This window comes from Phalacrocorax aristotelis, chromosome 3 (genome assembly GCF_949628215.1).
Source record: "Phalacrocorax aristotelis chromosome 3, bGulAri2.1, whole genome shotgun sequence".
NCBI classification, from domain to species: domain Eukaryota; kingdom Metazoa; phylum Chordata; class Aves; order Suliformes; family Phalacrocoracidae; genus Phalacrocorax; species Phalacrocorax aristotelis.
This window is the reverse complement of record NC_134278.1, coordinates 87,730,230-87,744,926: the sequence shown is the minus strand read 5'-3', so window position 1 is coordinate 87,744,926 and position 14,697 is coordinate 87,730,230. Positions and strand designations below refer to the sequence as shown.

Genomic DNA, 14,697 nt, shown 5'->3' with positions numbered 1-14,697 from the left:
TCTTGCAAACCTCTTTGAGTTCTCTGAAAGACTCAAAAATCACATAGGTAAGGGTGAGCTGTTTTATATTGCCACTGGTTTCTAAGGCATATGGCATAAAAGTAAATGTCCTCCCATAGGTGATTAAAGCTGGGAAATAGAGGGAGTGTTTCTCTCCAGGAAGGGAGGCTGCTGGTGGCATGTGCCATTAGACATGGGCTGGATAACATAGTCATTAAAAACCAAGGGATAGTTTGATGATGGACAGTTATTTAGGATGCTGAAGGAGAAGGTTGACTGGGGACTTGCAGAAAGCTCTTATGAAACAGAAAGTGAACACTGCAAATGGTGGATGAAAGTCATTGGAGGTATGTACTAAAGGATGCACAAAGGGAAAATGAAGCTGAATGCATTTCAAATTATGTGCTCTGAGCTGGCCTCTGCTACTTGGTGCAAGAGCTTAGAGCTACGGTAACCATTCCCGCCCAAATATCTCCACATCTGGCAGAAGTAGAGGCAAAACATCTATTGGGGATGGTTATGAAAGGATTAAAACTGAGAACACCCTCATGCCTCTTTAAAGCTACCATACACCCACACATTGAGAGCTCTGTGCTGTTATAGACCTTGCACTTCCAGGACATCATGAAGGCTTTGGGAAAGGTTTAGAGAAAAGCATTGGTACCAGGGTGCAAGATGTCTCCCTGCCTATCTGTGCACCCCAGAGCTGAAGAGCAGCTCAGGTGAGGAGGTGTGTGAGCTCCTTTCCTGTAGCTGCCTTCCCATGTGTGGCATGGGGCCAGGCGCTACTCTTCACCCTGCTCTTGCCACTATGATAATAAGCTGAGGAGAGCCTCAAAGACCTTCTTCTCAGCGCTGATGAGGTGCCATAGCAACACCAAGTTAATTTTTTGCAAAATTCCCTACAAGAAAGCCACTGGTAACTGACCTGAAAAGATTAGGCTGAGCTAGTCCCAACCCCAACCACCCACAAATAAGATCCTGGCCCCCAAAACCTCTCTAAGCACTATTTCCCCAGAGCTGGGGCAGGCAGAGCTCCAGCCAGCTTTGGGAAAAGTGGCTTTCCTTGTGTCTGTAACAGCAACAGGAGCCTAAAAATACCCTTCCTTCCCCTTTTTTCTTTTAGCTGGAGGAGGGGAAAGAAGGATGAAAAACAAGAGTAAACCTTCCCATTCCAGCCTTGGGGCTAAAGATATCCCCAAGGCTATTTTTAAAGGCTTTTTTTTTTTTTCTTAAATGCTTTATTTTCAGTTGTTTTCAAAAACCACTGATATGCGGTTTTGCCCACAGAGATTTTCTTTCAGCGAAACTGCATTTCATGAAGCTGGAAACCTGCCAACTTTTTAGCAAAAATAATCAGTCCAGTCTTTGTTTCAACAAATGATTATAGGATTTGGGTGAATTTTACTGGATTTAAAATTTCTTGGAAAGCTGGTGGCCTTAAGAACCCATAGCCTGAATGATTAGTTTCGTTTCTGAAAAGGCAATTCAGGGCCCTCGCAAATGCTTGTATGTCTCATAGCCCAGTCCAGGATGCAATCCAAGTCCCCAGGGCTGCCTCACATCCCCGTGGGGCTGGAAGATGGATGAAGGTCACAAAGCCTGGCATGACATGGTTTCTGGGACACAAAGGCATACCTTGTTCTTTCTGATACCAAAACCTGGGTTTACATTTGTCTTCTGAAGGGATTCACCCTGTGGCTAAATGAGGGGATATGGAAAAGCAGGGTGATCTAGGTGGACAACTCCAGCGCTGAGTCCAGGGATGCTCAGAGACATCTTCTTCTCCTAGCTGGGGCCAGCTCCTGCCCAGGCTCACTCCTGCCCTGTACCCAGCAGCCTCCATCCGAGGATGACCCATCAGTTTAGCAGTATTTTCTCTGGAGGGCTGTATCAGCTGGCCTGGACATTGCTGCAGCGGCGAGACAGTTGTTTTCAGTAAAAGTGCCTGGGAAAATCTAATGTGGAGGAATGTTGTATGGAAGAAGTTGTGGGTCAGGGGAAATATGCATTGGAACTGAGAGAGCAAATTGTTAATTCAAAAGGAATTTTTTAAAAATGAGGTTATAAGGCCCTGGATCAGACTCTTATTAAAACCCATCCAGCTTCCAGAGAAAATCATGCCTCCTTTCTTTGATTAGGGCTCAGCAGGCTCCTCCTCAGCCACTGTGAGAGTGGAGGAGATGTTGGACTTGTGCCAGGCTTCCATCTGATGTCTTCCACCAGCAGAGACACACTCCGGGCAGTGCTTTCTGGAGCCTGTCCTGCTCACAGCCCTGGGGCACTGCACTCCCCCCATGACACTCTTGGCTATGGAGCTCAGGTAGAGAGCAGGCAGGAGGCTCTCCTGCTGGGCTTCCAAAAACAAGAGTACCCAGGCAGAGGAGGTGTTCTGTTATGACCTAATTTGTTCTTGGCTTGATGCTACCCTCAGTATTAATTGCTTTATATTAAAGCATCCATGGAAAGGAATAATAAATAAATAAATAAAATTGAGCCTGCTCGAGAGAAGAGATGTTACACCATGATGCAAAGCACTAAAGCAGAAAGCAAGATTGCCTTTCATCTGCAATTTGGAGCAATTTTGCAAACCCATTGACTGGCTGCAGCCATGGGTGATGGGTGTAGCGAGGTATGGGCAGCAATGCTGAGAAATATGCGCAAGTGGCACCAGCCACACTGGCTGCCACCACCACCACCACCACCACCAGGAAAACATGGATGACACCCTTGCTGGTGCCTTGTCACTTCTCAAGGTATCTAATTGTAGGAACATTGGCCTTGGAGATGAAATGCAAAGTAGGCTGGCTCAAAACATGGCGCCCAGAACTCTCATCCTCCGGAGTTGGAGCAAATCCAGCCGTCACTGGCTGTACCTCCATGTCCTTATCTGTAAAGGAGAGATGAACAGGACAGGCGTCTCCATGAAGGACTGTGAAGATCTCTGGATAAAAGCACCAAAATACATATGACAATGATTAAAGGCATTGGCGCCTTTTGCTATGCACACAATTTAAATATGCTTGGGCCATCCCAGGCTCTTTGAAAACTGTTAGCTGTTTTCAAGCTAAATATTTATTTTATCTGTGTGGAGCCAGGACAGTCCTGTGTCTGAGATTAGCTCAGTACCCTCTGTCAAAGGCAAAGAGTTATGGGCTTGGGTGGGACATATGCATGGGCTGAACATGTGGGAAAAAATTCTGGAGCCGCCCAAGAGCCTAACCCTGCTCCCAGCAGAGGCAGGACACCAGCTGGAGCATGCATTGGCCGTGTGATAGCATGATGGGGATTCCCCACTGGAAATTTTGATGCAAAACCCTTGAACAGCCACACAAGGGCGATGTATTTTGTCTCCCTTCTTTGGGAAGAAAGAGTCTTGAAGACCTTTGCCCAGGCAGCTGGTAAATCGTGATGTTTAATCAGCTGAGATGGGATATTGCCCACTTGGGATGAGTCCAGTTGGGGATGGGGAGTGCTGGAAGCAAGTGACATTAGCTGACAGCTTGGTTTGTCTTGATGTTGTTCTAATAAACACTTGACCTTAAAAAAAATGGGCATTACTGGAATGTATTTAGCTTAAGTGACCCATGACATGAATTATTTTCATCCAAGAGAGAAAAAAAAAAGTGTGTGTGTTTGTGCCTGGGGTTGCTATTGCTTTCCTTGGTGACAATGCATATTTTGACAAGTACTTCGCAGGAAGAGAATAAAGGAATAATTTGCTATGAGATGGCTGCAAGACTGAGAGAGGAGCAGAGGGATCAAGCAGAGATGTCCAAGAGCTGTGCCAGACCGGCACAGCAGCCTGGGATTCCTTGCCCCGATGCTTTACTTTAATCCCATTAGAAATAGCATGGAGAAAATATCTGCATGCTATCATTGCTTTGGGCCATGGTCCCTGCCAAAAATGCAGCCTCCTGGGAGACCGACTGCATGTCCCCTCATTCAGGGGGCACCTTGCTCCCTGCAGATGTGTTTCTGCCCCATCCTACTATCTTTGGCATGTGAAAGTTCCCACCAGGCACAGTGACGGGCTCAGTGTGAAAAGCTGGACAAAAGCTCATTGGACACCTTTAAAGAAGACTACAAATCATAAGGAGACACCCACTGCATGCCTGATACCAACAGCAGGGGCAAAGTCGTGGTCCCTTTCCAGCATGCTCATATATTTTTTATCCTTGTGAACTTTGAGCACTGGAAGAGAGCAGTGTGATGGGTTTTGCAGGTATCTCCTAGCAGGGTCAGGAGATAGTGACCACCATGGTCATGATGTAGCCAGCAGGTGGGTCTATGGGAGTCAGAGTGATGGGCTTGAAGGGTTCTGGTGCTCTGTAACGTCTCTAGAGCAGAAGAGCAGGATTGTACCCGTTTGCAGGGTACATAGCTTCATACTGGGAGCTCAGGAGTAGTGCAGGTGTAGCTATGCAGTCTTAAAAATGTGATGAGCATGAAAGGATTTGTCCTCGCTTTTGCTTGAGATGTGAGCACACCTTGGGTGCAAGCACTACGTTGCCTTCATTTATATGGCAAAGCAAGAAGAGCAGGAAAATGCACAGAGAGCACATGCCAAGCAAAGTGCAGGGGAGCCACGGTGGTTGTTGAAGCACAGTGACTGCTGCCATCGTAGACATCAGCCTCAGCACTGGCTGTGCTCCTCTCCCCAGCTGCACCATCCCCATCCCCCAGGCAGCCCAGTTTCACACCAGCTGGCAAAATGTTCTTTGTGGGGGGAAATTTTACTTAATTTATTGCCAACTAACACAAACTTCTAATCATTGGTTTGATAATGAGAAAAAGAAAACATATGCAATTACTTACTCAGGTAAACACTCAGTGATGCAACAGCTGATCAGACACCCATGCATGGACTAACTGGGTGCCCATGCATGAATTAAGTGGCTACTCATGCATGAGCAAAGAGTGTGCTCAGGTGTGCGCAGGCTGAGTACTGATGCATGAACTCCTTGAGCATCCATGCGTGAATTAATGGCTTGCTCATGCTTGAGTTGTTTGGGTGCTCATGCATAAAGTAATTGAGTTCTCATGCATAAATTAATTGGGCACTCACGCATGGATTAAGTGGGTGTTCATGCATGAATACTCAAGCTCTCATGCAAGGACTAATTGCCAGCTCGCGGGTGAGCACAGCAAACCCTGCAGTTCATGCCTGATATGCCACTGACCTGCAACAGCCAGGCTGGCTTAGGGCTACATGTGTCTTCCATCACCCACTGGTGAGGACACCTAGAGGTGTTGCATGGGACGTTATTGTCTGATTGCTCATTGATACCCAGGACAGGCCCTACACACCAGTGATGCTGTGGACATTTCTACCCCTAGGCAAGAAGCTGCTGTTTGGATGCTTCTGACATCTCCATGGGAGGACACTACCCAGTCTGCTTTGGGATACTGTATTTATGTATCTCCTCATGCTATCATGCCGTCAGGCACACCAGCTCTCTGACTTGTGGCACTGGGCTCACCTAACCAAAAGCTGATGGGAAATGATGGGCGTATTGTCCTCATATATAATGTCAGCCAGAAAATGCACCCTACTCAAAATGGCAGGAAGAAAAGCTGCTGGTGTGTTTTATGAGGATGGGCGGAAAACCAGGATAACCACTCTTGTGGTTCCGCAGACAAGAACATCTTGTTCAGCCAAATGCAAAGGCGGTCCTTGAGGGCACTCCTGCAGAGACAAGGAGACGGGGCGATGGCAATAATGTTGGTGCCTGGCTGGGAAAATGGAAAGGAAACATTTGATTATCATCACAGCGTTACCACAAAACATATGCAGACAACATCATAATGAGGTCAGGACTTCTGCAGCATCTGATCCTCTTCCTTTTTCTTCCAGCACCGGCACTGCATAGAGGAAGGGGAAGGAAGATGGTGGCTAAGAGCACTCAGCAATGTGATGCTCCTGCCTGTATCCTGGGCTGGAGGCAGGGAGGATCCCTGCTGCCCTTTGGGAAATATGGCCTCACAGCTGCCACCAGACTGAGGTGTCCCCAATGCTGGAGAAGCTCCAACCCGCAGTGGCAGTAGGGACCCTAATGCGAGGCAGCAGCTGCTGCCCGACCCTACAGAAAAACCAAATCCAGTAGAGCCAGCCATGGGTGCTTATGGATTTCTCTGCTCTCTGCAGGCAGTATTTGAGCGCAATATTGCTTGCACATTGCTTGTATAAGGAGGAGACAAAGCAAAGCAAACAGCCATCCCAAAAATGCCCATGATGCAGCGATTTGTGCAGCTGAGCTGTCCTGGCGATCTGGCTCAGGTGCTTGTGCTCATGTCCAGCCCTGCTCACCACCCTGTTTTCTGCCTGAAAACCTGTCCCTAGGGCTCATGCCCAGGGCATAATCCAGGCAGAGATATTGCTACATTACAACTGTGCAGCTCTTAAGCATCCAGGAATTGCAAACCCCAAGCATCACCCCACAGACCCTTTATTAAAATCCTGCCAGGTTTTAATGTGCTGGCTGCATATCAAGGGTGACTTGCACATAGACATCCACTCATGGATGCAGAGAGCTTTCTGCAGTCAGTCGAGATGATTTGAAGCGGCATGATGGTGCAGTGAGATGGGGCTTTATCCAATATTAATGAACCCTTATATGTTTCATGTCATCACACCGCTCACACCAGCCCTCATGCTGCATGGAACTTGTGTGCTGGAGAGATGAATCTTAGTCCCACCAAAAACCTCCAGCATTAAGTTAAAAGTGCTTTCCTCACTCTCACCTTGGGGAACAGAGATGTGTTGGTGGGGTGGGCAGGCAGTGGTGGTGCAACACCTTCACCAGCTCAGCCAAACCCAGTAGGGACCAAGGGAAGCGAAACAACTCCCAGCAAGCCTTTGACCTGGGGCTGGCGTAATGGGAGTCCACACCAGGAAAGATGTAGAGCATCTCTAGTATGAGACCAGCTTATGGGGTTTCCTGTTACTTTGATGTGTAGAGCAGAGAAGCCCATGGGCTTCTATTTCTCACTCTCCTCCACTGATGCTGTCCAGATGCAGAAGTGGTTGAGCCTCTTGGAAGATGCAAGACTTGGTATAAAGTGTTTAGGTTGCTTCCTCACCAGCCCCAGCAGCCTCCTGAATCCTGTTTCCTCATTACTCATCTCCTCACTCCCCTCTGTAATCCTCTTGAACTTCAAATGTCTCTGAAAAGGCAAATACACTTGGTATTGGGCAAGACTGGAACAGCTGCCATCATGGGACAGAGGTGGTCAGGGAAATGACCAACTCAGCTGGTAAAACAAGTCTCCCTCCTCTGATAGAAAGGCAGCTCTGATGGGATGTCCCATCTTTCAACACCAATCCACCACAAATCAAAGCAATGCTGGGTCTTCAGCTTCTGGAGCAACACCTGCTTCTTCTGGTTGCTGCGAGGAGCATCTCCAGTGGATGTTGTCAGTATTTCTTTGATTGGATATTCACAGGACCCCAGGACCTGCTCTGGGTTGAGCCTAGCGGCTGGACAAGGCTAGGTGAGATCACAGCCTGTAACTCTGTGGTTCCCAAGACTCATTTGCCAACTTCTCTGTGTGTCCAGGAAATTATTTTTCAGGAGGCCTATATGGTGCCAAGGCTTGAAGGAAGTGCATAGGGAGACCTGGTCAACCCCAGAAACCTTGCAGAAACAACCCCATTCCCCTGTAGCAGCAATGCCTGCTTAAGATCAGGCTTGAGATGCCTTTAAGGCTGGGTACAAGTTTTTGTTACACTGAAATTATACTAACAAAGGTTGGGAGTGTGGCAGTGCCCAAAACCCCATGTCTGAGGACTGGCTTTTGACTCCTGCAAAGCCAATCTGCTTGCTCAAGCTTTCCCAGCCAGGGTGTGTAGAGCAATAAAGAGCCCCTTGAACACTCTTGCAGTTTGTCAAAGGAGATGTCTTACGCTGTGTATGCTGAAAGAATCCGTGGCACAGAGTACAGGCAGCCTCTCAGCGGGGGTTGCCCTGCAAACCTGGCTTTTAGGAAAGACTTCTTGTTGGGTAGCATTTTCTATATTCCCCACAGGGTCTCAAACAAGCTTCAGAAAAGTAACAAATGCAAAAGCTTTACCTCAGGGATTGGAGGCTTCAAGATGAGGAGCCCCCACTTGGCAAGGTAAATGCAGGAGATGACAACCAGGTGGAAAAAACTCTTCAGTTAAACCTTGAAAATCCTTTTGCTCACAAAAGCAGGCCCATCTCCATTGCTGGGTAGCTCTCTTGCACGGTCAGAAAGCCTCTCCACTTCCACGCTGTACATAAATACATGTCGTATTCCCTATCAAAGGGTGATAAACACACTCTAAGTGTGTTTATCTGTTGGCTGACAAGCTCCACTTAAAGAGCTTAGTTTGCTAAGCCTGGAAGAGATGTCCTCCCTACCTCTGCACTGGGCAGCTTGTGGGGCTGATGCCAAGAGGGTGCTGGAGAGTGTCTGGTGCTTCCAAGTGGCAGTCTGTCATTTAGCTCACTTAGTGCTTCAGCTCTCTGCAGCTCCACGGTCCTGGGAGAAGGCAGCAGAGGTTGCATTTTATTTGATAAAACAAGCTGCCTGAGCCCACAGCTTCAGCTGCAGGAGGGAGGGCTGGCTGGGGCTAGCACTCAGATCTTGAAGAGGGAAGGAGGAGATACAAGCACTGTAGCCCTCTGCTGTGACTGGAGGCACTGAAGCTCCCAGGACACTTTTGGAAGTGGTTGCACACAAAGCAGGTGCCCACGGTCATGGTTAGAGAGTGGTAAACTGTCCTCCTTCAGCTAAGTCCTGGTCAGGACAAGTTTGGACATCCTCTGCTGGGATGACATTCCTCTGTGGAGGGCAAATCTGTGCAAACCAGGACCTTCCAGGCAGGGGGCAAATGGCCTTGCCCTTCACTCTGTCTGCTTGACCTCCTCTTCCTCTAAGCATTTCCCATTGCATTTCAATGCAGTCTGAGAGAGGTCTGCTTCTCCAAACCCCACTGCCACCGTGCAGCATGCTTTGCCTCTGCAGAAAACATCCCCTGAACAGACCTTTCACCTCCCACCTAAGGCTACAGCTGACAATGCAGCACAGGAGAAACATGCTCTGGCATAGAGGGTGTAGAGCACCATCTAGTGAAGGTTAGCAAGGAAGACATCAGCTGCAAGTCCCACGAGAAGCTACTGCTCCTAGGAATCCTGTGGGACAGCAGGCTGGTGCAAGCTGTGTCCTGATCGTCTTCTTCCAATGTTTGCATGGGGGAAACTGGTCCCAGCAGCAGAACAGGTGGACATCAGGAGGGAGTGCAACTTCCTGAGGCTCTCTTTTTCTAGCTTTCTCCTGTCCCTTCCAGAGTAAACAGGGCAGCTGGGACTCATATGCAGACGAGCAACTCAGTTTTGCTCATCTTTCAAACAGAAACTGTCCCTGCCATGGCTGAGCAGGCTCCTCTGTGAAAGGGCCTGGGGACAAGGGTGTCCTACTGACACCCATGTGTTTGGACCTCGAATTATAGGAGAAGACTTAGTTCTACAAGACCTTAAAAGCACCCAAACCCTCTTTACTGGTACTCTTTTCTGATGCATGACCTCTCTCTACCTGTAAGTTTGGCCCAAGCAGCTGGAGAGCTGAGATCCCTTGCAAAGGCTGTGAGATGCTGCAGACTTGCCTACCTGCCACCTACAGTCACTCTAATTAAATCCTGGAGGATGAGTTAATATGTCTTTTTTTTTTTTTTAATGGACGTGTTTGAAGTGTGTCATTGCTTCGGGCAGTCTGTGCTGTAATGAAGATAGTAACAACGAAACTTAAGCTTTACAAGTGCCCTTTATGACAAAATAACTCAGAGGGCTGTCAGGCAGGTTTATTAGAAAGTGAAAACGCCTTTTGATGCAAGAGCAGCCATAGATGTCTGGGGACAAGTCAGTAACGGCAAATCACTGCCACCACTCCTGGCCAGGAGCAGTCTGCCCAGTGATGAGCTGCACCATAAGTCACTGGCTGGGTCATCCTCCAAGGCTGCTCCTTCATGGCAGCACAGCCCCACTCTGATCATGAGTTTATCCTGGTGTCTGAAACCAGGACCTTCACGGTGGGACATGTCTCCTTGTGGTAGTCCCTACCCTGAGTTCTGTTGCCCATCTAATTCTTCCTCCCCCAGAGGTGCAGGCCAGTCGCCTTTAGGCATCTCCTGGAAGTAGTCCTGTTGTTCTGACCTCAGGACATGGTGCTTGGCCCTAAATCATTCCAACCCCTCAACAGGATCTTGGACCTTCAACCAAACCTTGCTTGGACATGGATTTAGCTCTTCCTGCACCAACAAATCAAAGTCACTTCCAACACCCCTCTCCCATAGATCTTAAGTGATTGATGTAAACAACCTTATTGCAAGCTCAAGTGAAGTATGGCAGGCAGATACTTCACCTCAAGGGTTCTGCTGTCTCCAACTGACCAGAAGTACCACGGCACCAGTGCTGTCAGTGCCACCAGCTTCATGAAGGCCAGAGTTGCAGATCCTGTCTTATGCAACACCAAAGCCCTTCAGCAGATGGCCACTGTGCTGGCAAAGGCCAAGGCTGGAGGCAGAGCAAGGGACAATAGTGAGTGTCTGCCCCTGCTATCCCTCTTGGCAGAGCTGAAGATGCTCATGTTGGCTCAGGGCAATTTCAGGATGCTCTTAATGCCACCCCATGCAAAGCAGGACCTCAGGGGAAGGAAGGACTGTGCCCTGGGGTCCCATCCCATCTCCTCCCCAAGGCCATGGTGTGGTCATTTGCTGGCTATGCAAAACCCTCTAGAGGGAGCCCCAATCCCAGACATCCCCAGCCGGGGCCCCACGAGGCCACAAAGATGATCTGTGGATGTTCAGATGTAAGTTTTGTGGGTTTTTTTTCTTTTTTTGTTTCTTTTTTTCCCCCTAAGGCTCCACACTGCCTTAATGGTCTCCCTGGCCACAGCTACAGGCTCACTTGTCCTCTCTGAACTCTTCTGCACACTCCTGCCTCCCCCAGTGCATCCTATCCTCCCCCAGTGCATATCTCTCCCTTAGACCTCACTGAAGGTGGGGTGAAGTCTTTTGTGGAGTGGATGCAGCCCTTCCATGGGGAAACCTACTCCCATGGGCGTTGCACTTCAGAGTGCTGGCACTGTGCTGTCCTGGCCCCAAAAGCAAGTCATGGTTATTGCAGTATCTTCAGCAACCATTGAATGCCCCTGGGTGTGCAAAGCCCCCCAGATCCCACCAGGACAAGGGGAGCCATGTGCATTAGGGGTTTCTGCTCACCAGGCTGTTTCGCTAGACTGTGTATCAGTGGGCCTCCTGAAACCTATCCTTCTAGTGCAGCAAGGTAAAGGAAATTTCTCCTGGCTTGAAGGTAATAGGATGGTGCTGAAGCATTCTGGTTCCTGCAGTCCCAAGCACAGCCATCACCAGACCTCTGCAGAGGCCCACCGGCTCTGTCCCATGCATGACATCCCCTCTTGCCAGCCATGGAATTCAGTGGCACTGAAATAGCCTGAGAAATGCCCTTTGTCTTTGCTCACTGGCCACTTAGCTGAACCCCATGCCCAAAGCTTTGTTCTGCTCCATGTGCTTCCCCTCCTGGGGGGAAGCAGCAAACTGCATGGGCTCCTCTGCTCTGCTTGAAGGTGCATTTTTTCCCTCAAGACTTTAATGAATGTCAATTTATGAATGTCAATGAATGTCCCTTTAATGAATGGCAATCTGTTATGCAGTGTTATTGGTACGGAGGGAACATAGGCACAAAGTAAATCTCATTAAAGCCAAATTACATTTTCAAGGTGTTTATGCTTTTTTCTGTTATCCTCCCTGACTTTTGAACTGAAGCATCCAGGCTCCTTTCTGGAAGGAGGCATGTTTCTGTTCAAGCCTTGACCTGAAGGAAAGCTGAGCTAAAAGTCATCCTTGTAAGCATAACCCCTCCTCAGAGCTCCTGCATAGGGGATTTCCCTATAGGACCCCATGGCCAGAGGAAGAGCAGAGGATGCAAAGCTCACCACATGCTCCTTTAGATGTGCTCCTTCCTCACTGCTTATTTGCTTGCAATAGCCAAGAGATCCAGCTTTAAAAGTTGGATGCTGCGGTGTATTTTGGGAAAGGAGGATGGATGAGGAGGACTCTGCTAAATAGAAAGACTGGGTGCTGTGCAATGAGCCCAAGGCAGTTCAGCTTGCTTGGATTTCTTCCCACTAGCCAGAATGGGGTAGCACAAGACACATGTGCACTGTGGAACAAATGTACTCATCATGGCCATGTACTTGCTGCAACTGAGGATGCTGCTGAAGCAATTAAATCTTTAAAGCCATTAAATCTTTAATCTTGTGAATCCTTGAAGCTGGTGGATGGGGGTGCCATACCTGTGATCTGATTTCCCATAACTGCTTGTATTGGAACCTCTGGCCTAAAATATATTTGTCCACTTTGTGCTAGGAGTGATCCCCAGAAAGAAGGGGGACTTCTGCTTTGTAGAAACGATGCTCCTTGCTCTGCACTCAAATGCTAATGATAGAAGTTGCACATGGCCATGACATGCATAGGGCAGAGGTGTCAGGAAATGATGCTCCATCGATTGAGAAGGAAAACTTGCCATCAAGCAGGAGATGGCAATTTGGGGCATTTGGGAGCAGTGGCCGTCCTTATTGGTATTTATAGCTCTTTGCACAGCAGGGCCCTGGTCTATGGCTGGCTATTAGGGATCCCTGCAGTACTCCTGTGCAAGAAACACAGCTTTGTTTCCTTGCAGAAAGGGGCCCTGAGGATCCCAGTGTAGTGGCTGCATTCCCAGCCCATGCTGACAGCCAGCCCAGGGCAAGCAGAAATGAACTTCCCATGGTGAGTTGCTGGGAAATGGCTAGGACTGGCCTTTTGTCCCTGTCTGGCAGGCAGAGTGCAGTGCATGAAAAAGGATGCTCTGAATGCTGTGTTTCAAACTACTGCCCACCCCCAAGCTGCTTGCTTAGTCCAGCAACGGGTCGTCGTGGACGACTTCAGCTGCTATGCAGGAGCGGGTTGGAGGCAGGTCCCATCTGGGTATTCAGCCAAGAGCAATTGTGAGTGGTTTCAAGCAGAAGTCCCTAAGTATTCCCCTATTTAGTATGGTTGAGACAGGGCTTACAAAGGCTTCTTCAGCTGTCCCTGTGCCTTCTTGCATCAGTTTCACCTTTTAGCAGGTGGATGCAAACAGGAGGTCCTGTGGAAGATGCTGGATCTAGCAATATCCTGACTGAAATAGCCAGGGCAGTACTTGTGTGTGCGTGTGCATAATAAAAGCATGGGCATGGGTAATATCTTCCATTAATCTTAGAATTTGTACTGTGGTCTGATTGCACATTGAATGGCAAAAGTCACTCGAGCTCTGAAGGTGGATGAGCGCCCATCCTGCTGCAAGCTGTCCCCAGGCAGTGTCTCATCTCTTCTGCCACCCCTCTGTCCCCCTCCTGCCAGCAGGCACCCTGGCATCCCCAGGCCATGAACCTGAGCAGCCACTGGGTGAACTGGGAACAGCAACAGATGCTGCTCAGTGCCACTGGAGTGGCTGTCCTTACCAGCCAGGCTCTGCCCATGGTAGCTTCCAGCAAGGCTTGCAATTACTTTCTTCCCCATCCTCAGGCCTTCCTCCTCCCTCTCAGCTATTTACAACATTAAAGCCCTGAAATCTCCACTCCTCCTTTCTGAGATCCGGTTTAGCCGTCAGTGAAGGATTTATGCTGCGATAGAAGGCTCACTGCTACCTATAGGAATAAGTCCCATGGCTATTAACCATATCAGGATCCAGGCCCTAATGGATTGCTTCTTCTAGCCTGGCTGGATCTTCCCTCCTTTCCTGCCTGGTCCTTTATTAATTTACAAGTTCTGTGAAGTCCCAACACGACATCTGATTTCCATCCAGTTGGTCAGTAAACTGACATTTTTCTCACAGTCTCTGTGGTCTTGTTCTTTGGGTCTCTGCCAAGCACTCCACATCTTTAACTTGCCTTTTTTTTCCTTCAGACCCAGTTGTCCTGGCCCTACCTCCCTCCCTCCCGCCCCCGCAACCTTTAGAGAAAGCAAAATAAAAAGGTCAATGAGAAGAGCCAGGCTCCTTCCAGGACCCCCCAGGGATGAACCTGTTCCCCTCCCTCCATGCCAAGTGGCACCCAAATGCTTTCCTGCTGTTGCAGCAATGCCAGCTGCTCAACTCTCTTCTCCAAAAGTGGGAAACACAGTAGCCAGTGTCAATAAAAGGGGTTGCTTCTCCCTATCCTTCCCATTTTGCTAAGGGCTCCACTGCTGTTCAGTGACAAGTTGCTGCCCCTAGTCACTTGTCAATACCAGACAGGCACACAGATATGCTGCATGTTATTTATGTTTCCCCAAATTCTGTGTGACCACTCTCATTTCAGGGGGCAAGTGGGTGTTCCTCTCCCCACAGTGTGGCAGACAGTGGTGTCTTGCTGCTCATCCACTTCCAGCCATCATGGGAAAGCAAAGCAAATGCAACATGTACCCTCAAACTCCATTTGTTTCCCACAGCCCTGTGCCTTTTTGCTTTCTGCTCTGCTGGCTGGCAGGGTGGGAAGGAGAGAGAAGCACATCCCGGCTTCTGCCTCCCCAAACCTCTTTCTCCCCTAGTGGGAGAAAGATCCCTTTGACACTTCTCCAGCCATCTATGGATACGGGGATGCCAGCAGAGATGCTGACCCCAGTACCAACGTGGTGGCATCAGTAACCCAAACACT

The 14,697-nt window shown here is 48.9% G+C and overlaps 1 protein-coding gene across 1 annotated transcript in view; it reads right to left on the bottom strand.

The window, feature by feature from the left end:
* Positions 1-14,697, bottom strand: part of ACTR2 (actin related protein 2) — a 516,258-nt gene that overhangs the window by 407,838 nt on the left and 93,723 nt on the right. The gene's annotated exons all lie outside the window — the stretch shown is intronic.